General features: G+C 54.4%; 8 non-coding genes across 8 annotated transcripts; all 8 read left to right on the forward strand.

Moving 5' to 3' along the window:
- The first annotated feature begins 1,051 nt into the window (after positions 1-1,051).
- On the forward strand, positions 1,052-1,144 carry LOC137749788 (small nucleolar RNA SNORD116). Its single transcript, XR_011070283.1, has one exon. It is a non-coding gene; the product is annotated as a small nucleolar RNA SNORD116 (small nucleolar RNA).
- A 2,663-nt stretch (positions 1,145-3,807) lies between these two features.
- LOC137749793 (small nucleolar RNA SNORD116) lies at positions 3,808-3,900 on the forward strand. The gene has a single exon (XR_011070284.1). It is a non-coding gene; the product is annotated as a small nucleolar RNA SNORD116 (small nucleolar RNA).
- Positions 3,901-6,560: 2,660 nt separating this feature from the next.
- On the forward strand, positions 6,561-6,653 carry LOC137776877 (small nucleolar RNA SNORD116). Its single transcript, XR_011076341.1, has one exon. It is a non-coding gene; the product is annotated as a small nucleolar RNA SNORD116 (small nucleolar RNA).
- Positions 6,654-9,340: 2,687 nt separating this feature from the next.
- Positions 9,341-9,433, forward strand: LOC137749798 (small nucleolar RNA SNORD116). Its single transcript, XR_011070285.1, has one exon. It is a non-coding gene; the product is annotated as a small nucleolar RNA SNORD116 (small nucleolar RNA).
- Positions 9,434-12,093: 2,660 nt separating this feature from the next.
- On the forward strand, positions 12,094-12,186 carry LOC137776883 (small nucleolar RNA SNORD116). The gene has a single exon (XR_011076342.1). It is a non-coding gene; the product is annotated as a small nucleolar RNA SNORD116 (small nucleolar RNA).
- A 2,688-nt stretch (positions 12,187-14,874) lies between these two features.
- LOC137749927 (small nucleolar RNA SNORD116) lies at positions 14,875-14,967 on the forward strand. Its single transcript, XR_011070324.1, has one exon. It is a non-coding gene; the product is annotated as a small nucleolar RNA SNORD116 (small nucleolar RNA).
- A 2,685-nt stretch (positions 14,968-17,652) lies between these two features.
- Positions 17,653-17,745, forward strand: LOC137750499 (small nucleolar RNA SNORD116). Its single transcript, XR_011070465.1, has one exon. It is a non-coding gene; the product is annotated as a small nucleolar RNA SNORD116 (small nucleolar RNA).
- A 2,663-nt stretch (positions 17,746-20,408) lies between these two features.
- LOC137754444 (small nucleolar RNA SNORD116) lies at positions 20,409-20,501 on the forward strand. The gene has a single exon (XR_011071852.1). It is a non-coding gene; the product is annotated as a small nucleolar RNA SNORD116 (small nucleolar RNA).
- The last annotated feature ends 1,838 nt before the right edge of the window (positions 20,502-22,339 follow it).

Genomic DNA, 22,339 nt, shown 5'->3' on the forward strand with positions numbered 1-22,339 from the left:
AGCCCCTTGAGTGTTTTCAGGCTGCATCTTGGCAGTAGACAGCTGCCGGTCGGTGTCGGCCCGACCATGGGAGTTCCCTTGCTTCCGGAAGTGCTGCGAGTGACCCCAAATGCCCATCAGATATACTGGTAGCTGACAGTGTCTCGAGGTGCACGTAGATGTCACAGCCAAGGCCCGGAGGCAGGTCTCGTCGAGGCTGTGTGTTTTTGTCAGAAGGCGTGGCTGTGGGAGAGCGGGAGTCCATGGACTATTTCAACAGACCCTGGGGGTCAAAGTGTGCCTGCGGCCTCTTGAAGCTGACAGGGGTCTTTCTCCTTTCAGTTGGGGGTCTAACCAGGGCGCTGTGTATAAACTATTTCTTTTATTGGTGGACTCCTCTTCACAGGGCCATAGGGACACACAGAGACCAAGACGCGTATTCAGCGGCACACAGAGAAACCCACAAGCACGTCCGCATGCGCAGTCACAGTCACACATGCCCACACGCGTGAACACACACATACAGCCTCTCACACACCGGCCAACGTATGTGCCTAACTTCCTGCAGTCGTACTATCAGACATGCAGTCAATTCTCGGTAAGGGATAGAGGTCCTTGGGAAGCAGTTTCAGAGCTCAAGGCCAGGTAAATGTTTTTATGGATCATGTCCTCTGAGGACACCGGTCCACTTATGAAGCCTCGGTGATTTCTGTCCACTTCTCAGGGGCAGTTGCTGGGAAAGGCTGGCCGTCGGCACAAACAAGAAGACCTTCGTGTGCTCTGATGACTGGACGTGCTAAGGAGAACTGAAAAAAGTGAGGCGGGCCCATGTCCCCGAGCATGGTCGTGGATAACTCAGGATGGTAGGTATTCAAGCACCCCAAATGTGCCATTAGGTATTAGGTTTTCCTCAGACGGGCCCAATGGCTGCAAGAGTGGTTTGATTTTTCCTCTTGCTGAGTGGCCTGATGGCTGTGGATTCTCCAGGCTTTTGAGGTAGCCCAGGCTCATGGCTCCTCTACAGAGACCCGCGCACACCCCGTTGTGTTCTGCAGCGTCCCAGCATGTGCTTGGATCGATGATGACACCCTTGCATGCATTTCTTGGAAAATCTGAACCAAATGAGTGAGAACACTCTACCGTCTCCTCATCGAAACTGAGGTTCAGCACGTTTCCTCTCTCAGGGGGAGAGGACAGTTCGGAATGAGGGCCAGCCTCTCCCGCCGACATGCATGCAAACACCACCAAGGACTCCAGTATTGGAGGGGCTCCTGTCTGAGGGTTGACCGTGTCTGCACATAAGCTGTGTTATCTGTGAATCCCGGGTCCCTGCTGAATGGCTGTTGAGGGAATGCGAGGGGCCAGGCTCTCCTGCTGCTCTTAAGAGTCAGAGTGTGTGCTGGTCTAGGCCCAGTTAGCTTGCAGTTGGGAGGTGAGTTTTGGCCAGGATCATGCTTCGTGCATGCCATTTTGGGGGTTGTTTCTGGAAGCCAAAATGAGCAAGCGTCCCTGGTTGGTGCCTTGAATCTCAGGACAGGTCTGTGGACCTCCCTGTTCTTGCGTTTTTCACGGTGAGGTTCTCGAGTGCCTAGTGAGGCTGGAGCAATGGGCAGGGGTGAGCTCGGTTGGGCATCGGAGGAAAGCGGCTGAAGGATTCGGCCTCGCTGCTGCCCTTGTTTGCTACTCTACTTTAACTCCCGGCACAGTGTTGATGCCAAGTGGGTCATCGTGGAGTGGGGACAGGAACAAGTGCTGAATTTAAACCTGCGTGGATCACTGATGGCCCGCACAGGAAGGTAAGGGAAGATGTGGACATGTCCTTTGTGATGTCGTGGATTAGGCTATCATAATTGGGTTGCAGGGGCTGGCCTCGGCTTCCCAAGGATGTGTCATGTTCATGATTGGCTGGCATCAGCTGCCTATGGAGGGGATGGCTTTGGCAGTTCAGGTGGATGAGGTGAAGTAGGTAACTGTGTAGATTTGGAATCCGATTGCCAGAGGAAAGACACTCAAAGCGTGTCTTGCGAGACATAAAGAAGATTGACATGGTGACGCGTATACGCTGGCCTCCTTGGAGGATGTTTAGTTATGCGAACATCCCCTTTGGCCGCTTTGTTCCCTTGTTTGGGAATGTGCAAAGCGAAAGTGCTTCCCCCGGGGGGGGCATGACTCGGCTTGCGAATAGCCAGAGTTTTATCTGGAGCAGTCCGTTGGGGGCACAGAGGTGGGGGCACTGTTGCGACACCAGACGCACTTCGTGGACAGCCACTGTGCCCTTTCAAGTTTCAAGGTCCTCTCGTGTGGCAAAGGTTTTCCGTTGAAAGTCTGTCTGTGGTCTTCCGGGACAGTGCCTTTGATCACTGTGAGTTCCTCGGTAGTGTCGCTGTGGCAGTGGAGAATTGCCAGGATGCATGGGGTGGAATCAGCATCAACGAAGGAGACAGGCTTGTGGTCTGTCTTCCCTGGTGTTCAGTGTCCCCGTGTTCTGAAGATGTTTGTGTTTTCCAGTAGGGTCGTGTCGCCCTGTGGGCTGGAGGAGGGCACGTAGGACGAGGCTTTCAAGGGTTTGAGAGTTTCCTTAGGGGTCAGGGCCGTGAACATTCAAGATGGGAGCTGTCTGAGACGTGGCTGGGCATGTGGAGTAGTCTCCGCCATGGGGATCCGACATGAGTCATGGTGGCTGACTCCCGCCACTTCCAGTGGTGGGCATTCCCACGGGTCAATGTAAAGTGATTAGGCCTTGTTGGCGAGAAGTGGCACGTGGGCCCAAGTTCGTTAGCCCCTTGAGTGGTTTCAGGCTGCATCTTGGCAGTAGACAGCTGCCGGTCTGTGTCGGCCCGACCATGGGAGTTCCCTTGCTTCCGGAAGTGCTGCGAGTGACCCCAAATGCCCATCAGATATACTGGTAGCTGACAGAGTCTCGAGGTGCACGGAGATGTCACAGCCAAGGCCCGGAGGCAGGTCTCGTCGAGGCTGTGTGTTTTTGTCAGAAGACGTGGCTGTGGGAGAGCGGGAGTCCATGGACTATTTCAACAGACCCTGGGGGTCAAAGTGTGCCTGCGGCCTCTTGAAGCTGACAGGGGTCTTTCTCCTTTCAGTTGGGGGTCTAACCAGGGTGCTGTGTATAAACTATTTCTTTTATTGGTGGACTCCTCTTCACAGGGCCATAGGGACACACAGAGACCAAGACGCGTATTCAGCGGCACACAGAGAAACCCACAAGCACGTCCGCATCCGCAGTCACAGTCACACATGCCCACACGCGTGAGCACACATATACAGCCTCTCACACACCGGCCAACGTATGTGCCTAACTTCCTGCAGTCGTACTATCAGACATGCAGTCAATTCTCGGTAAGGGATAGAGGTCCTTGGGAAGCAGTTTCAGAGCTCAAGGCCAGGTAAATGTTTTTATGGATCATGTCCTCTGAGGACACCGGTCCACTTATGAAGCCTCGGTGATTTCTGTCCACTTCTCAGGGGCACTTGCTGGGAAAGGCTGGCCGTCGGCACAAACAAGAAGACCTTCGTGTGCTCTGATGACTGGACGTGCTAAGGAGAACTGAAAAAAGTGAGGCGGGCCCATGTCCCCGAGCATGGTCGTGGATAACTCAGGATGGTAGGTATTCAAGCACCCCAAATGTGCCATTAGGTATTAGGTTTTCCTCAGACGGGCCCAATGGCTGCAAGAGTGGTTTGATTTTTCCTCTTGCTGAGTGGCCTGATGGCTGTGGATTCTCCAGGCTTTTGAGGTAGCCCAGGCTCATGGCTCCTGTACAGAGACCCGCGCACACCCCGTTGTGTTCTGCAGCGTCCCAGCATGTGCTTGGATCGATGATGACACCCTTGCATGCATTTCTTGGAAAATCTGAACCAAATGAGTGAGAACACTCTACCGTCTCCTCATCGAAACTGAGGTTCAGCACGTTTCCTCTCTCAGGGGGAGAGGACAGTTCGGAATGAGGGCCAGCCTCTCCCGCCGACATGCATGCAAACACCACCAAGGACTCCAGTATTGGAGGGGCTCCTGTCTGAGGGTTGACCGTGTCTGCACATAAGCTGTGTTATCTGTGAATCCCGGGTCCCTGCTGAATGGCTGTTGAGGGAATGCGAGGGGCCAGGCTCTCCTGCTGGTCTTAAGAGTCGGAGTGTGTGCTGGTCTAGGCCCAGTTAGCTTGCAGTTGGGAGGTGAGTTTTGGCCAGGATCACGCTTCGTGCATGCCATTTTGGGGGTTGATTCTGGAAGCCAAAATGAGCAAGCGTCCCTGGTTGGTGCCTTGAATCTCAGGACAGGTCTGTGGACCTCCCTGTTCTTGCGTTTTTCACGGTGAGGTTCTCGAGTGCCTAGTGAGGCTGGAGCAATGGGCAGGGGTGAGCTCGGTTGGGCATCGGAGGAAAGCGGCTGAAGGATTAGGCCTCGCTGCTGCCCTTGCTTGCTCTCTACTTTAACTCCCGGCACAGTGTTGATGCCAAGTGGGTCATCGTGGAGTGGGGACAGGAACAAGTGTTGAATTTAAACCTGCGTGGATCACTGATGGCCCGCACAGGAAGGTAAGGGAAGATGTGGACATGTCCTTTGTGATGTCGTGGATTAGGCTATCATAATTGGGTTGCAGGGGCTGGCCTCGGCTTCCCAAGGATGTGTCATGTTCGTGATTGGCTGGCATCAGCTGCCTATGGAGGGGATGTCTTTGGCAGTTCAGGTGGATGAGGTGAAGTAGGTAACTGTGTAGATTTGGAATCCGATTGCCAGAGGAAAGACACTCAAAGCGTGTCTTGCGAGACATAAAGAAGATTGACATGGTGACGCGTATATGCTGGCCTCCTTGCAGGATGTTTAGTTATGCGAACATCCCCTTTGGCCGCTTTGTTCCCTTGTTTGGGAATGTGCAAAGCGAAAGTGCTTCCCCCGGGGGGGGCATGACTCGGCTTGCGAATAGCCAGAGTTTTATCTGGAGCAGTCCGTTGGGGGCACAGAGGTGGGGGCACTGTTGCGACACCAGACGCACTTCGTGGACAGCCACTGTGCCCTTTCAAGTTTCAAGGTCCTCTCGTGTGGCAAAGGTTTTCCGTTGAAAGTCTGTCTGTGGTCTTCCGGGACAGTGCCTTTGATCAGTGTGAGTTCCTCGGTAGTGTCGCTGTGGCAGTGGAGAATTGCCAGGATGCATGGGGTGGGGTGGGCATCATCAAAGCAGACAGGCTTGAGGTGTGTCTTCAATGCTGTTCAGTGTCTCCGTGTTCGCATGATGTCTGTGGCTTCAAGTAGAGTCGAGTCGCCCTGCAGGCAGGAGGAGGGCACTTAGGACGAGGCTTTGTAGCGTTTGAGCGTTTCCTCAGTGGTCAGGGCCGCAAACCCTACCAGTTGGAAGCCTGCCTCTACGTGGCCGGGAAGGTGGCCTAATTTCCGCTGTGGGGTTCCAACCTGTGTCATGGTTGCTAAAGCCCAACACTTCCCATTGAGGGCTTCCCAAGGGGTCATGGAAAGTGATTTGGTCTAGTTGGCGAGATGAGGCACTTGGGCCGAAGTCCATTAAGCCCTTGAGAAGTGCCAGGCTGCATCGTGCCAGTCGGCAACTGCAGGTCGGTGTCAGCCCGCCCATGGGAGGTTACCTTGCTTCCGGGAGCACTGGGAGTGACACCAAGGGCACATCAGATGTGCTGGTAGGTGGCAGGATCTCCAGGTCCACATAGGGGTGACACCAACGGCCGGGAGGGAGGTCTTGTCCAGTCTTTGTGCTTTGGTCAGAAGGCGTGGCTGTGGGAGAGCCGGAGTCTGTGGCCTATTTCGACAGCCTTCGGGTCAAAGTTCGCATGCGGCCTCATGAAGCTGACAGGGGTCTTTCTCCTTTCAGTTGGGGGTCCACCCAGGGTGCTGTGTATAAACTATGACGTTTACTGTTAGAGGCGTCTGCAAAGGGCCACAGGGACACCCAGAGACCAAGACGCGTATTTAGCGGCACACACAGGAATCCACAAACGCATCCTCGTGCAGAGTCACAGTCACACACGCCCACACGTGTGAATACACACATACAGCCTCTCACACACCGAGCAACGTACGTGCGTAACTTCCTTCAGTCGTGCTGTGAGACACACAATCAGTTTTCGGTAAGGGATAGTGGTACTTGGGAAGCAGGTTCCAGGCTCACGCCCAGGTTAAGTGTTCACAAAAATCATGTTCTCTGAGGACCCTGGTGCAATTTAGAAACCTGCGTGATTTCTGTCCACTTCTCAGGTGCTGTTGCAGCGTAAGGCTGGCTGTTGTCAGAGAAGAAATCCTTCGCATTGTCTGACGACTGCATGTGCTAAGGAGAACTGGAAAAAGTGGGGCGGGTGCACTTTGCCGAGCATGGCTGTGGATATCTCAGGACTAGGCATTCACCCATACTAAGATGTGCCATTGGATATTAGGATTTCCACAGATGGGCCCAATGGTTGCAAGAGTGGATTGATTGTTGGTCCTGCTGAGTGGCCTGAGGACTGTGGATTCCCCAGGCACTTGGAGTACTTCCAGGTCATGGCTCCTGTGCAGAGACCCACGGCCTTCCCTTTTGTGTTCTGCAGCGTCCCAGCATGTGCTTGGATCGATGATGACACCCTTGTATGCATTCCATGGAAAATTTGAACAAAATGAGTGAGAACGCTCTACCGTCTCCTCATCGAAACTGAGGTCCAGCACGTTTCCTCTCTCGGGAGTACGGGACAGTTAGGAGTGAGGGCCAACGTCCCCTGCTGACAGGCATGCAAACACCACTAAGGGCTCCAGCATTGGAGGGGCTCCTGTCTGAGGGTCGACCATGTCTGCCCATAAGCTGGGTCATCTATGAATCCCCGGTCCCTGCTAAAAGGCCGTTGAGGGAATGCAAGAGGGCAGGCTTTCCTGCTAGTCTTCAGGGTCGGAGTGTGTTCTGGTATAGACCCAGTAAGCTTGCTGCTTGGAGAGTTGATTTTTGGACAGGATCACGCTTTGTGCATGCCACTTCCGAGGTTGATTATGGAAACCAAAATGAGCAAGCTTCCCTGGAGGGAGCCTGGAGCCTCAGGCCAGGCCTGTGGCCCTCTCTGTTGTTGTGTTTCGCGCAGTGAGGTTCTTGACTGCCCGGTGTGGCTGGAGCAGTGGGTGGGCGTGGGCTGGAGTTGGGCGATGGCGGAAGGGGGCTGATGGTTTAGGCCTCAGTGCTGCCCCTGTCAGCTCCTCTGCTGAAGTTGTCGGCACACTGTTGGCGCTATGTGGATGTTCGTGGAGTGGGGTGTGGATCGAGTGAAGCATTTCAGCCTGGGTGGTGGCTCCTGGCCTGGAGAGAAAGGTAAGTTATCATGAGGAAAGGTCCTGTGTGATGTCGTGGGATGGGATGTCATCATTGGGTTGCAGTCGCTGGCCTCGGCTTCCCAAGAATGTGTCTTGTTCGTGATGGGCTGGCATAAGCTGCCTATTGAGCAGATGGCTTTGGCAGTTCAAGTGGGTGAGTTGAGGTAGGTAACTTGTGTAGAGTTGCGATCCCGTTGCCCGAGGAATGACACCCAAATGGTGTCTTGCAGGAAGTAGGGAAGATCGACATGGTGAGGCGTCTGTGCCTGCCTCCTTGGAGGTAGTTGAGTTATGCGGACATCCCCTTTGGCCGCTTTGTTCCCTTGTTTGGCAATGTGTAAAGCGAAAGTGTTTCTCGCATGGGGGAATGACGCGACCGGCCAGTGTAGCACGCAGGCCTTTCGAACAGCCAGAGTTTTATCTGGAGCAGTCCATTGGTGGGGCAGAGATGGGGGCCCCATTGCCATACCTGCTGTGCTGCCGTGGCCAGCCACTTTTCCCTTTCAGGCTTCCAAGTCCCCTCGCATGGCAGAGTTCTTCCGTTGCAAGTCTGTCTGTGGTCCTCGGGGACCATGCCTTTGATCACTGTGAGTTACTCGGTAGTGTCACTGTGGCAGTGGAGAATTTCCAGGATGCATGTGGTGGGATCAGCATCAAGGAAGGAGACAGGCTTGTGGTCTGTCTTCCCTGGTGTTCAGTGTCCCCGTGTTCTGAAGATGTTTGTGGTTTCCAGTAGGGTCGTGTCGCCCTGTGGGTTGGAGGAGGGCACGTAGGACGAGGCATCAAGGGTTTGAGAGTTTCCTTAGGGGTCAGGGCCGTGAACATTCAAGATGGGAGCTGCCTGAGACGTGGCTGGGCATGTGGAGTAGTCTCCGCCATGGGGATCCGACATGGGTCATGGCGGCTGACTCCCGCCACTTCCAGTGGTGGGCATTCCCACGGGTCAATGGAAAGTGATTAGGCCTAGTTGGCGAGAAGTGGCACGTGGGCCCACGTTCGTTAGCCCCTTGAGTGTTTTCAGGCTGCATCTTGGCAGTAGACAGCTGCCGGTCGGTGTCGGCCCGACCATGGGAGTTCCCTTGCTTCCGGAAGTGCTGCGAGTGACCCCAAATGCCCATCAGATATACTGGTAGCTGACAGAGTCTCGAGGTGCACGGAGATGTCACAGCCAAGGCCCGGAGGCAGGTCTCGTCGAGGCTGTGTGTTTTTGTCAGAAGACGTGGCTGTGGGAGAGCGGGAGTCCATGGACTATTTCAACAGACCCTGGGGGTCAAAGTGTGCCTGCGGCCTCTTGAAGCTGACAGGGGTCTTTCTCCTTTCAGTTGGGGGTCTAACCAGGGTGCTGTGTATAAACTATTTCTTTTATTGGTGGACTCCTCTTCACAAGGCCATAGGGACACACAGAGACCAAGACGCGTATTCAGCGGCACACAGAGAAACCCACAAGCACGTCCGCATCCGCAGTCACAGTCACACATGCCCACACGCGTGAGCACACATATACAGGCTCTCACACACCGGCCAACGTATGTGCCTAACTTCCTGCAGTCGTACTATCAGACATGCAGTCAATTCTCGGTAAGGGATAGAGGTCCTTGGGAAGCAGTTTCAGAGCTCAAGGGCAGGTAAATGTTTTTATGGATCATGTCCTCTGAGGACACCGGTCCACTTATGAAGCCTCGGTGATTTCTGTCCACTTCTCAGGGGCACTTGCTGGGAAAGGCTGGCCGTCGGCACAAACAAGAAGACCTTCGTGTGCTCTGATGACTGGACGTGCTAAGGAGAACTGAAAAAAGTGAGGCGGGCCCATGTCCCCGAGCATGGTCGTGGATAACTCAGGATGGTAGGTATTCAAGCACCCCAAATGTGCCATTAGGTATTAGGTTTTCCTCAGACGGGCCCAATGGCTGCAAGAGTGGTTTGATTTTTCCTCTTGCTGAGTGGCCTGATGGCTGTGGATTCTCCAGGCTTTTGAGGTAGCCCAGGCTCATGGCTCCTCTACAGAGACCCGCGCACACCCCGTTGTGTTCTGCAGCGTCCCAGCATGTGCTTGGATCGATGATGACACCCTTGCATGCATTTCTTGGAAAATCTGAACCAAATGAGTGAGAACACTCTACCGTCTCCTCATCGAAACTGAGGTTCAGCACGTTTCCTCTCTCAGGGGGAGAGGACAGTTCGGAATGAGGGCCAGCCTCTCCCGCCGACATGCATGCAAACACCACCAAGGACTCCAGTATTGGAGGGGCTCCTGTCTGAGGGTTGACCGTGTCTGCACATAAGCTGTGTTATCTGTGAATCCCGGGTCCCTGCTTAATGGCTGTTGAGGGAATGCGAGGGGCCAGGCTCTCCTGCTGGTCTTAAGAGTCGGAGTGTGTGCTGGTCTAGGCCCAGTTAGCTTGCAGTTGGGAGGTGAGTTTTGGCCAGGATCACGCTTCGTGCATGCCATTTTGGGGGTTGATTCTGGAAGCCAAAATGAGCAAGCGTCCCTGGTTGGTGCCTTGAATCTCAGGACAGGTCTGTGGACCTCCCTGTTCTTGCGTTTTTCACGGTGAGGTTCTCGAGTGCCTAGTGAGGCTGGAGCAATGGGCAGGGGTGAGCTCGGGTGGGCATCGGAGGAAAGCGGCTGAAGGATTAGGCCTCGCTGCTGCCCTTGCTTGCTCTCTACTTTAACTCCCGGCACAGTGTTGATGCCAAGTGGGTCATCGTGGAGTGGGGACAGGAACAAGTGTTGAATTTAAACCTGCGTGGATCACTGATGGCCCGCACAGGAAGGTAAGGGAAGATGTGGACATGTCCTTTGTGATGTCGTGGATTAGGCTATCATATTTGGGTTGCAGGGGCTGGCCTCGGCTTCCCAAGGATGTGTCATATTCGTGATTGGCTGGCATCAGCTGCCTATGGAGGGGATGTCTTTGGCAGTTCAGGTGGATGAGGTGAAGTAGGTAACTGTGTAGATTTGGAATCCGATTGCCAGAGGAAAGACACTCAAAGCGTGTCTTGCGAGACATAAAGAAGATTGACATGGTGACGCGTATATGCTGGCCTCCTTGCAGGATGTTTAGTTATGCGAACATCCCCTTTGGCCGCTTTGTTCCCTTGTTTGGGAATGTGCAAAGCGAAAGTGCTTCCCCCGGGGGGGGCATGACTCGGCTTGCGAATAGCCAGAGTTTTATCTGGAGCAGTCCGTTGGGGGCACAGAGGTGGGGGCACTGTTGCGACACCAGACGCACTTCGTGGACAGCCACTGTGCCCTTTCAAGTTTCAAGGTCCTCTCGTGTGGCAAAGGTTTTCCGTTGAAAGTCTGTCTGTGGTCTTCCGGGACAGTGCCTTTGATCAGTGTGAGTTCCTCGGTAGTGTCGCTGTGGCAGTGGAGAATTGCCAGGATGCATGGGGTGGGGTGGGCATCATCAAAGCAGACAGGCTTGAGGTGTGTCTTCAATGCTGTTCAGTGTCTCCGTGTTCGCATGATGTCTGTGGCTTCAAGTAGAGTCGAGTCGCCCTGCAGGCAGGAGGAGGGCACTTAGGACGAGGCTTTGTAGCGTTTGAGCGTTTCCTCAGTGGTCAGGGCCGCAAACCCTACCAGTTGGAAGCCTGCCTCTACGTGGCCGGGAAGGTGGCCTAATTTCCGCTGTGGGGTTCCAACCTGTGTCATGGTTGCTAAAGCCCAACACTTCCCATTGAGGGCTTCCCAAGGGGTCATGGAAAGTGATTTGGTCTAGTTGGCGAGATGAGGCACTTGGGCCGAAGTCCATTAAGCCCTTGAGAAGTGCCAGGCTGCATCGTGCCAGTCGGCAACTGCAGGTCGGTGTCAGCCCGCCCATGGGAGGTTACCTTGCTTCCGGGAGCACTGGGAGTGACACCAAGGGCACATCAGATGTGCTGGTAGGTGGCAGGATCTCCAGGTCCACATAGGGGTGACACCAACGGCCGGGAGGGAGGTCTCGTCCAGTCTTTGTGCTTTGGTCAGAAGGCGTGGCTGTGGGAGAGCCGGAGTCTGTGGCCTATTTCGACAGCCTTCGGGTCAAAGTTCGCATGCGGCCTCATGAAGCTGACAGGGGTCTTTCTCCTTTCAGTTGGGGGTCCACCCAGGGTGCTGTGTATAAACTATGACGTTTACTGTTAGAGGCGTCTGCAAAGGGCCACAGGGACACCCAGAGACCAAGACGCGTATTTAGCGGCACACACAGGAATCCACAAACTCATCCTCGTGCACAGTCACAGTCACACACGCCCACACGTGTGAATACACACATACAGCCTCTCACACACCGAGCAACGTACGTGCGTAACTTCCTTCAGTCGTGCTGTGAGACACACAATCAGTTTTCGGTAAGGGATAGTGGTACTTGGGAAGCAGGTTCCAGGCTCACGCCCAGGTTAAGTGTTCACAAAAATCATGTTCTCTGAGGACCCTGGTGCAATTTAGAAACCTGCGTGATTTCTGTCCACTTCTCAGGTGCTGTTGCAGCGTAAGGCTGGCTGTTGTCAGAGAAGAAATCCTTCGCATTGTCTGACGACTGCATGTGCTAAGGAGAACTGGAAAAAGTGGGGCGGGTGCACTTTGCCGAGCATGGCTGTGGATATCTCAGGACTAGGCATTCACCCATACTAAGATGTGCCATTGGATATTAGGATTTCCACAGATGGGCCCAATGGTTGCAAGAGTGGATTGATTGTTGGTCCTGCTGAGTGGCCTGAGGACTGTGGATTCCCCAGGCACTTGGAGTACTTCCAGGTCATGGCTCCTGTGCAGAGACCCACGGCCTTCCCTTTTGTGTTCTGCAGCGTCCCAGCATGTGCTTGGATCGATGATGACACCCTTGTATGCATTCCATGGAAAATTTGAACAAAATGAGTGAGAACGCTCTACCGTCTCCTCATCGAAACTGAGGTCCAGCACGTTTCCTCTCTCGGGAGTACGGGACAGTTAGGAGTGAGGGCCAACGTCCCCTGCTGACAGGCATGCAAACACCACTAAGGGCTCCAGCATTGGAGGGGCTCCTGTCTGAGGGTCGACCATGTCTGCCCATAAGCTGGGTCATCTATGAATCCCCGGTCCCTGCTAAAAGGCCGTTGAGGGAATGCAAGAGGGCAGGCTTTCCTGCTAGTCTTCAGGGTCGGAGTGTGTTCTGGTATAGACCCAGTAAACTTGCTGCTTGGAGAGTTGATTTTTGGACAGGATCACGCTTTGTGCATGCCACTTCCGAGGTTGATTATGGAAACCAAAATGAGCAAGCTTCCCTGGAGGGAGCCTGGAGCCTCAGGCCAGGCCTGTGGCCCTCTCTGTTGTTGTGTTTCGAGCAGTGAGGTTCTTGACTGCCCGGTGTGGCTGGAGCAGTGGGTGGGCGTGGGCTGGATTTGGGCGATGGCGGAAGGGGGCTGATGGTTTAGGCCTCAGTGCTGCCCCTGTCAGCTCCTCTGCTGAAGTTGTCGGCACACTGTTGGCGCTAAGTGGATGTTCGTGGAGTGGGGTGTGGATCGAGTGAAGCATTTCAGCCTGGGTGGTGGCTCCTGGCCTGGAGAGAAAGGTAAGGTATCATGAGAAAAGGTCCTGTGTGATGTCGTGGGATGGGCTGTCATCATTGGGTTGCAGTCGCTGGCCTCGGCTTCCCAAGAATGTGTCTTGTTCGTGATGGGCTGGCATAAGCTGCCTATTGAGCAGATGGCTTTGGCAGTTCAAGTGGGTGAGTTGAGGTAGGTAACTTGTGTAGAGTTGCGATCCCGTTGCCCGAGGAATGACACCAAAATGGTGTCTTGCGGGAAGTAGGGAAGATCGACATGGTGAGGCGTCTGTGCCGGCCTCCTTGGAGGTAGTTGAGTTATGCGGACATCCCCTTTGGCCGCTTTGTTCCCTTGTTTGGCAATGTGTAAAGCGAAAGTGTTTCTCCCATGGGGGAATGACGCGACCGGCCAGTGTAGCACGCAGGCCTTTCGAACAGCCAGAGTTTTATCTGGAGCAGTCCATTGGTGGGGCAGAGATGGGGGCCCCATTGCCATACCTGCTGTGCTGCCGTGGCCAGCCACTTTTCCCTTTCAGGCTTCCAAGTCCCCTCGCATGGCAGAGTTCTTCCGTTGCAAGTCTGTCTGTGGTCCTCGGGGACCATGCCTTTGATCACTGTGAGTTACTCGGTAGTGTCACTGTGGCAGTGGAGAATTTCCAGGATGCATGGGGTGGGATCAGCATCAAGGAAGGAGACAGGCTTGTGGTCTGTCTTCCCTGGTGTTCAGTGTCCCCGTGTTCTGAAGATGTTTGTGGTTTCCAGTAGGGTCGTGTCTCCCTGTGGGCTGGAGGAGGGCATGTAGGACGAAGCTCTCAAGGGTTTGAGAGTTTCCTTAGGGGTCAGGGCCGTGAACATTCAAGATGGGAGCTGCCTGAGACGTGGCTGGGCATGTGGAGTAGTCTCCGCCATGGGGATCCGACATGGGTCATGGCGGCTGACTCCCGCCACTTCCAGTGGTGGGCATACCCACGGGTCAATGGAAAGTGATTAGGCCTAGTTGGCGAGAAGTGGCACGTGGGCCCACGTTCGTTAGCCCCTTGAGTGGTTTCAGGCTGCATCTTGGCAGTAGACAGCTGCCGGTCGGTGTCGGCCCGACCATGGGAGTTCCCTTGCTTCCGGAAGTGCTGCGAGTGACCCCAAATGCCCATCAGATATACTGGTAGCTGACAATGTCTCGAGGTGCACGTAGATGTCACAGCCAAGGCCCGGAGGCAGGTCTCGTCGAGGCTGTGTGTTTTTGTCAGAAAGCGTGGCTGTGGGAGAGCGGGAGTCCATGGACTATTTCAACAGACCCTGGGGGTCAAAGTGTGCCTGCGGCCTCTTGAAGCTGACAGGGGTCTTTCTCCTTTCAGTTGGGGGTCTAACCAGGGTGCTGTGTATAAACTATTTCTTTTATTGTTGGACTCCTCTTCACAGGGCCATAGGGACACACAGAGACCAAGACGCGTATTCAGCGGCACACAGAGAAACCCACAAGCACGTCCGCATGCGCAGTCACAGTCACACATGCCCACACGCGTGAACACACACATACAGCCTCTCACACACCGGCCAACGTATGTGCCTAACTTCCTGCAGTCGTACTATCAGACATGCAGTCAATTCTCGGTAAGGGATAGAGGTCCTTGGGAAGCAGTTTCAGAGCTCAAGGCCAGGTAAATGTTTTTATGGATCATGTCCTCTGAGGACACCGGTCCACTTATGAAGCCTCGGTGATTTCTGTCCACTTCTCAGGGGCACTTGCTGGGAAAGGCTGGCCGTCGGCACAAACAAGAAGACCTTCGTGTGCTCTGATGACTGGACGTGCTAAGGAGAACTGAAAAAAGTGAGGCGGGCCCATGTCCCCGAGCATGGTCGTGGATAACTCAGGATGGTAGGTATTCAAGCACCCCAAATGTGCCATTAGGTATTAGGTTTTCCTCAAACGGGCCCAATGGCTGCAAGAGTGGTTTGATTTTTCCTCTTGCTGAGTGGCCTGATGGCTGTGGATTCTCCAGGCTTTTGAGGTAGCCCAGGCTCATGGCTCCTGTACAGAGACCCGCGCACATCCCGTTGTGTTCTGCAGCGTCCCAGCATGTGCTTGGATCGATGATGACATCCTTGCATGCATTTCTTGGAAAATCTGAACCAAATGAGTGAGAACACTCTACCGTCTCCTCATCGAAACTGAGGTTCAGCACGTTTCCTCTCTCAGGGGGAGAGGACAGTTCGGAATGAGGGCCAGCCTCTCCCGCCGACATGCATGCAAACACCACCAAGGACTCCAGTATTGGAGGGGCTCCTGTCTGAGGGTTGACCGTGTCTGCACATAAGCTGTGTTATCTGTGAATCCCGGGTCCCTGCTGAATGGCTGTTGAGGGAATGCGAGGGGCCAGGCTCTCCTGCTGGGCTTAAGAGTCAGAGTGTGTGCTGGTCTAGGCCCAGTTAGCTTGCAGTTGGGAGGTGAGTTTTGGCCAGGATCACGCTTCGTGCATGCCATTTTGGGGGTTGATTCTGGAAGCCAAAATGAGCAAGCGTCCCTGGTTGGTGCCTTGAAACTCAGGACAGGTCTGTGGACCTCCCTGTTCTTGCGTTTTTCACGGTGAGCTTCTCAAGTGCCTAGTGAGGCTGGAGCAATGGGCAGGGGTGAGCTCGGTTGGGCATAGGAGGAAAGCGGCTGAAGGATTAGGCCTCGCTGCTGCCCTTGTTTGCTTCTCTACTTTAACCCCCGGCACAGTGTTGATGCCAAGTGGGTCATCGTGGAGTGGGGACAGGAACAAGTGCTGAATTTAAACCTGCGTGGATCACTGATGGCCCGCACAGGAAGGTAAGGGAAGATGTGGACATGTCCTTTGTGATGTCCTGGATTAGGCTATCATAATTGGGTTGCAGGGGCTGGCCTCGGCTTCCCAAAGATGTGTCATGTTCGTGATTGGCTGTCATCAGCTGCCTAAGCAGGGGATGGCTTTGGCAGTTCAGGTGGATGAGGTGGGGTAGGTAACTCTATAGATTTGGAATCACATTGCCAGAGGAAAGACACTCAAAGGGTATCTTGCGAGACATAAAGAAGATGGACATGGTGACGCGTATATGCTGGCCTCCTTGTAGGATGTTTAGTTATGCGAACATCCCCTTTGGCCGCTTTGTCCCCTTGTTTGGCAATGTGTAAAGCGAAAGTGTTTCTCCCGTGGGGGAATGACGCGACCGGCCAGTGTAGCACGCAGGCCTTTCGAACAGCCAGAGTTTTATCTGGAGCAGTCCATTGGTTGGGCAGAGATCGGGGCCCCATTGCCATACCTGCTGTGCTGCCGTGGCCAGCCACTTTTCCCTTTCAGGCTTCCAAGTCCCCTCGCATGGCAGAGGTCTTCCGTTGCAAGTCTGTCTGGGGTCCTCGGGGACCATGCCTTTGATCACTGTGAGTTACTCGGTAGTGTCACTGTGGCAGTGGAGAATTTCCAGGATGCATGGGATGGGATCAGCATCAACGAAGGAGACAGGCTTGTGGTCTGTCTTCCCTGGTGTTCAGTGTTCCCGTGTTCTGAAGATGTTTGTGGTTTCCAGTAGGGTCGTGTCGCCCTTTGGGCTGGAGGAGGGCATGTAGGACGAGGCTCTCAAGGGTTTGAGAGTTTCCTTAGGGGTCAGGGCCGTGAACATTCAAGATGGGAGCTGCCTGAGACGTGGCTGGGCATGTGGAGTAGTCTCCGCCATGGGGATCCGACATGGGTCATGGTGGCTGACTCCCGCCACTTCCAGTGGTTGGCATACCCACGGGTCAATGGAAAGTGATTAGGCCTAGTTGGCGAGAAGTGGCACGTGGGCCCACGTTCGTTAGCCCCTTGAGTGGTTTCAGGCTGCATCTTGGCAGTAGACAGCTGCCGGTCGGTGTCGGCCCGACCATGGGAGTTCCCTTGCTTCCGGAAGTGCTGCGAGTGACCCCAAATGCCCATCAGATATACTGGTAGCTGACAGAGTCTCGAGGTGCACGGAGATGTCACAGCCAAGGCCCGGAGGCACGTCTCGTCGAGGCTGTGTGTTTTTGTCAGAAGGCGTGGCTGTGGGAGAGCGGGAGTCCATGGACTATTTCAACAGACCCTGGGGGTCAAAGTGTGCCTGCGGCCTCTTGAAGCTGACAGGGGTCTTTCTCCTTTCAGTTGGGGGTCTAACCAGGGTGCTGTGTATAAACTATTTCTTTTATTGTTGGACTCCTCTTCACAGGGCCATAGGGACACACAGAGACCAAGACGCGTATTCAGCGGCACACAGAGAAACCCACAAGCACGTCCGCATGCGCAGTCACAGTCACACATGCCCACAAGCGTCAGGACACATATACAGCCTCTCACACACCGGCCAACGTATGTGCCTAACTTCCTGCAGTCGTACTATCAGACATGCAGTCAATTCTCGGTAAGGGATAGAGGTCCTTGGGAAGCAGTTTCAGAGCTCAAGGCCAGGTAAATGTTTTTATGGATCATGTCCTCTGAGGACACCGGTCCACTTATGAAGCCTCGGTGATTTCTGTCCACATCCCAGGGGCAGTTGCTGGGAAAGGCTGGCCGTCGGCACAAACAAGAAGACCTTCGTGTGCTCTGATGACTGGACGTGCTAAGAAGAACTGGAAAAAGTGAGGCGGGCCCATGTCCCCGAGCATGGTTGTGGATAACTCAGGATGGTAGGTATTCAAGCACCCCAAATGTGCCATTAGGTATTAGGTTTTCCTCAGACGGGCCCAATGGCTGCAAGAGTGGTTTGATTTTTCCTCTTGCTGAGTGGCCTGATGGCTGTGGATTCTCCAGGCTTTTGAGGTAGCCCAGGCTCATGGCTCCTGTACAGAGACCCGCGCACACCCCGTTGTGTTCTGCAGCGTCCCAGCATGTGCTTGGATCGATGATGACACCCTTGCATGCATTTCTTGGAAAATCTGAACCAACTGAGTGAGAACACTCTACCGTCTCCTCATCGAAACTGAGGTTCAGCACGTTTCCTCTCTCAGGGGGAGAGGACAGTTCGGAATGAGTGCCAGCCTCTCCCGCCGACATGCATGCAAACACCACCAAGGACTCCAGTATTGGAGGGGCTCCTGTCTGAGGGTTGACCGTGTCTGCACATAAGCTGTGTTATCTGTGAATCCCGGGTCCCTGCTGAATGGTTGTTGAGGGGATGCGAGGGGCCAGGCTCTCCTGCTGGTCTTAAGAGTCGGAGTGTGTGCTGGTCTAGGCCCAGTTAGCTTGCAGTTGGGAGGTGAGTTTTGGCCAGGATCACGCTTCGTGCATGCCATTTTGGGGGTTGTTTCTGGAAGCCAAAATGAGCAAGCGTCCCTGGTTGGTGCCTTGAATCTCAGGACAGGTCTGTGGACCTCCCTGTTCTTGCGTTTTTCACGGTGAGGTTCTCGAGTGCCTAGTGAGGCTGGAGCAATGGGCAGGGGTGAGCTCGGTTGGGCATAGGAAGAAAGCGGCTGAAGGATTAGGCCTCGCTGCTGCCCTTGTTTGCTTCTCTACTTTAACTCCCGGCACAGTTTTGATGCCAAGTGGGTCATCGTGGAGTGGGGACAGGAACAAGTGGTGAATTTAAACTTGCGTGGATCACTGATGGCCCGCACAGGAAGGTAAGGGAAGATGTGGACATGTCCTTTGTGATTTCGTGGATTAGGCTATCATAATTGGGTTGCAGGGTCTGGCCTCGGCTTCCCAAGCATGTGTCATGTTCGTGATTGGCTGGCATCAGCTGCCTATGGAGGGGATGGCTTTGGCAGTTCAGGTGGATGAGGTGAGGTAGGTAACTGTGTAGATTTGGAATCCGATTGCCAGAGGAAAGACACTCAAAGCGTGTCTTGCGAGACATAAAGAAGATTGACATGGTGACGCGTATATGCTGGCCTCCTTGGAGGATGTTTAGTTATGCGAACGTCCCCTTTGACCGCTTTGTTCCCTTGTTTGGGAATGTGCAAAGCGAAAGTGTTTCTCCCGGGCGGGCATGACTCGGCTTGCGAACAGCCAGAGTTTTATCTGGAGCAGTCCATTGGGGGCACAGATGTGGGGGCACTGTTGCGACACCAGGCGCACTGTCGTGGACAGCCACTGTGCCCTTTCAAGGTTCCAGGTCCCCTCGTGTGGCAAAGGTTTTCCGTTGAAAGTCTGTCTGTGGTCTTCGGGGACAGTGCCTTTGATCACTGTGAGCTCCTCGGTACTGTCGCTGTGGCAGTGGAGAATTGCCAGGATGCATGGGGTGGGGTGGGCATCATCAAAGCAGACAGGCTTGCGGTGTGTCTTCCCTGCTGTTCAGTGTCTCCGTGTTCGCATGATGTCTGTGGCTTCAAGTAGAGTCGAGTCGCCCTGCAGGCAGGAGGAGGGCACTTAGGACGAGGCTGTGTAGCGTTTGAGCGTTTCCTCAGTGGTCAGGGCCGCAAACCCTACCAGTTGGAAGCTTGCCTCTACGTGGCCGGGAAGGTGGCCTAATTTCCGCTGTGGGGTTCCAACCTGTGTCATGGTTGCTAAAGCCCAACACTTCCCATTGAGGGCTTCCCAAGGGGTCATGGAAAGTGATTTGGTCTAGTTGGCGAGATGAGGCACTTGGGACGAAGTCCATTAAGCCCTTGAGAAGTGCCAGGCTGCATCGTGCCTGTCGCCAACTGCAGGTCGGTGTCAGCCCGCCCATGGGAGGTTACCTTGCTTCCGGGAGCACTGGGAGTGACCCCAAGGGCACATCAGATGTGGTGGTAGGTGGCAGGATCTCCAGGTCCACATAGGTGTGACAACCACGGCCGGCAGGGAGGTCTCGTCCAGTCTTTGTGCTTTGGTCAGAAGGCGTGGCTGTGGGAGAGCCGGAGTCTGTGGCCTATTTCGACAGCCTTCGGGTCAAAGTTCGCATGCGGCCTCATGAAGCTGACAGGGGTCTTTCTCCTTTCAGTTGGTGGTCCAACCAGGGTGCTGTGTATAAACTATGACGTTTACTGTTAGGGGCGTCTGCAAAGGGCCACAGGGACGCCCAGAGACCAAGACGCGTATTTAGCGGCACACACAGGAATCCACAAACTCACCCTCGTGCACAGTCACAGTCACACACGCCCACACGTGTGAATACACACATACGGCCTCTCACACACCGAGCAACGTATGTGCGGAACTTCCCTCAGTCGTGCTGTGAGACACACAATCAGTTTTCGGTAAGGGATAGTGGTACTTGAGAAGCAGGTTCCAGGCTCACGCCCAGATTAAGTGTTCACAAAAATCATGTTCTCTGAGGACCCTGGTGCAATTTAGAAACCTGCGTGATTTCTGTCCACTTCTCAGGTGCAGTTGCAGCGTAAGGCTGGCTGTTGGCAGAGAAGAAGACCTTCGCATTGTCTGATGACTGGATGTGCTAAGGAGAACCTGAAAAATTGGGGCGGGTGCATGTTGCCGAGCATGGCTGTGGATATATCAGGACGGTAGGCATTCACCCATACTAAGATGTGTCATTGGATATTAGGATTTCCACAGATGGGCCCAATGGTTGCAAGAGTGGATTGATTGTTGGTCCTGCTGAGTGGCCTGAGGACTGTGGATTCCCCAGGCACTTGGAGTACTTCCAGGTCATGGCTCCTCTGCAGAGAACCATGGCCTTCCCTTTTGTGTTCTGCAGCGTCCCAGCATGTGCTTGGATTGATGATGACACCCTTGTATGCATTCCTTGGAAAATCTGAACAAAATGAGTGAGAACGCTCTACCGTCTCTTCATCGAAACTGTGGTCCAGCACGTTTCCTCTCTCGGGAGTACGGGACAGTTAGGAGTGAGTGACAACGTCCCCTGCTGACAGGCATGCAAACACCACTAAGGGCTCCATCATTGGAGGGGCTCCTGTCTGAGGGTCGACCATGTCTGCCCATAAGCTGGGTCATCTATGAATCCCCGGTCCCTTCCAAAAGGCCGTTGAGGGAATGCAAGAGGGCAGGCTTTCCTGCTATTCTTCAGGGTCGGAGTGTGTTTTGGAATAGACCCAGTAAGCTTGCAGGTTGGAGAGTTGATTTTTGGACAGGATCACGCTTTGTGCATGCCACTTCCGAGGTTGATTATGGAAGCCAAAATGAGCAAGCTTCCCTGGAGGGAGCCTGGAGCCTCAGGCCAGGCCTGTGGCCCTCTCTGTTGTTGTGTTTCGCGCAGTAAGGTTCTTGACTGCCCGGTGTGGCTAGAGCAGTGGGTGGGCCTGGGCTGGATTTGGGCGATGGCGGAAGGGGGCTGATGGTTTAGGCCTCAGTGCTGCCACTGTCAGCTCCTCTGCTGAAGTTGTCGGCACACTGTTGGCGCTAAGTGGATGTTCGTGGAGTGGGGTGTGGATCGAGTGAAGCATTTCAGCCTGGGTGGTGGCTCCTGGCCTGGAAAGAAAGGTAAGGTATCATGAGAAAGGGTCCTGTGTGATGTCGTGGGATGGGCTGTCATCATTGTGATGCAGTCGCTGGCCTCGGCTTCCCAAGAATGTGTCTTGTTCGTGATGGGCTGGCATAAGCTGCCTATGGAGCAGATGGCTTTGGCAGTTCAAGTGGGTGAGTTGAGGTAGGTAACTTGTGTAGAGTTGCGATCCCGTTGCCCGAGGAATGACACCCAAAGGGTGTCTTGCGGGAAGTAGGGAAGATCGACATGGTGAGGCGTCTGTGCCGGCCTCCTTGAAGGTAGTTGAGTTATGCGAACATCCCCTTTGGTCGCTTTGTTCCCTTGTTTGGCAATGTGTAAAGCGAAAGTGTTTCTCCCGTGGGGGAATGACGCGACCGGCCAGTGTAGCACGCAGGCCTTTCGAACAGCCAGAGTTTTATCTGGAGCAGCCCATTGGTGGGGCAGAGATGGGGGCCCCATTGCCATACCTGCTGTGCTGCCGTGGCCAGCCACTTTTCCCTTTCAGGCTTCCAAGTCCCCTCACATTGCAGAGGTCTTCCGTTGCAAGTCTGTCTGTGGTCCTCGGGGACCATGCTTTGATCACTGTGAGTTACTCGGTAGTGTCACTGTGGCAGTGGAGAATTACCAGGATGCATGGGGTGGGATCAGCATCAACGAAGGAGACAGGCTTGTGGTCTGCCTTCCCTGGTGTTCAGTGTTCCCGTGTTCTGAAGATGTTTGTGGTTTCCAGTAGGGTCGTGTCGCCCTGTGGGCTGGAGGAGGGCACGTAGGACGAGGCTTTCAAGGGTTTGAGAGTTTCCTTAGGGGTCAGGGCCGTGAACATTCAAGATGGGAGTTGCCTGAGACGTGGCTGGGCATGTGGAGTAGTCTCCGCCATGGGGATCCGACATGGGTCATGGTGGCTGACTCCCGCCACTTCCAGTGGTGGGCATTCCCACGGGTCAATGGAGAGTGATTAGGTCTAGTTGGCGAGAAGTGGCACGTGGACCCACGTTCGTTAGCCCTTTGAGTGGTTTCAGGCTGCATCTTGGCAGTAGACAGCTGCCGGTCGGTGTCGGCCCGACCATGGGAGTTCCCTTGCTTCCGGAAGTGCTGCGAGTGACCCCAAATGCCCATCAGATATACTGGTAGCTGACAGAGTCTCGAGGTGCACGGAGATGTCACAGCCAAGGCCCGGAGGCAGGTCTCGTCGAGGCTGTGT

The sequence above is a fragment of the Eschrichtius robustus genome, chromosome 1 (assembly GCF_028021215.1).
Source record: "Eschrichtius robustus isolate mEscRob2 chromosome 1, mEscRob2.pri, whole genome shotgun sequence".
Lineage (NCBI taxonomy): Eukaryota > Metazoa > Chordata > Mammalia > Artiodactyla > Eschrichtiidae > Eschrichtius > Eschrichtius robustus.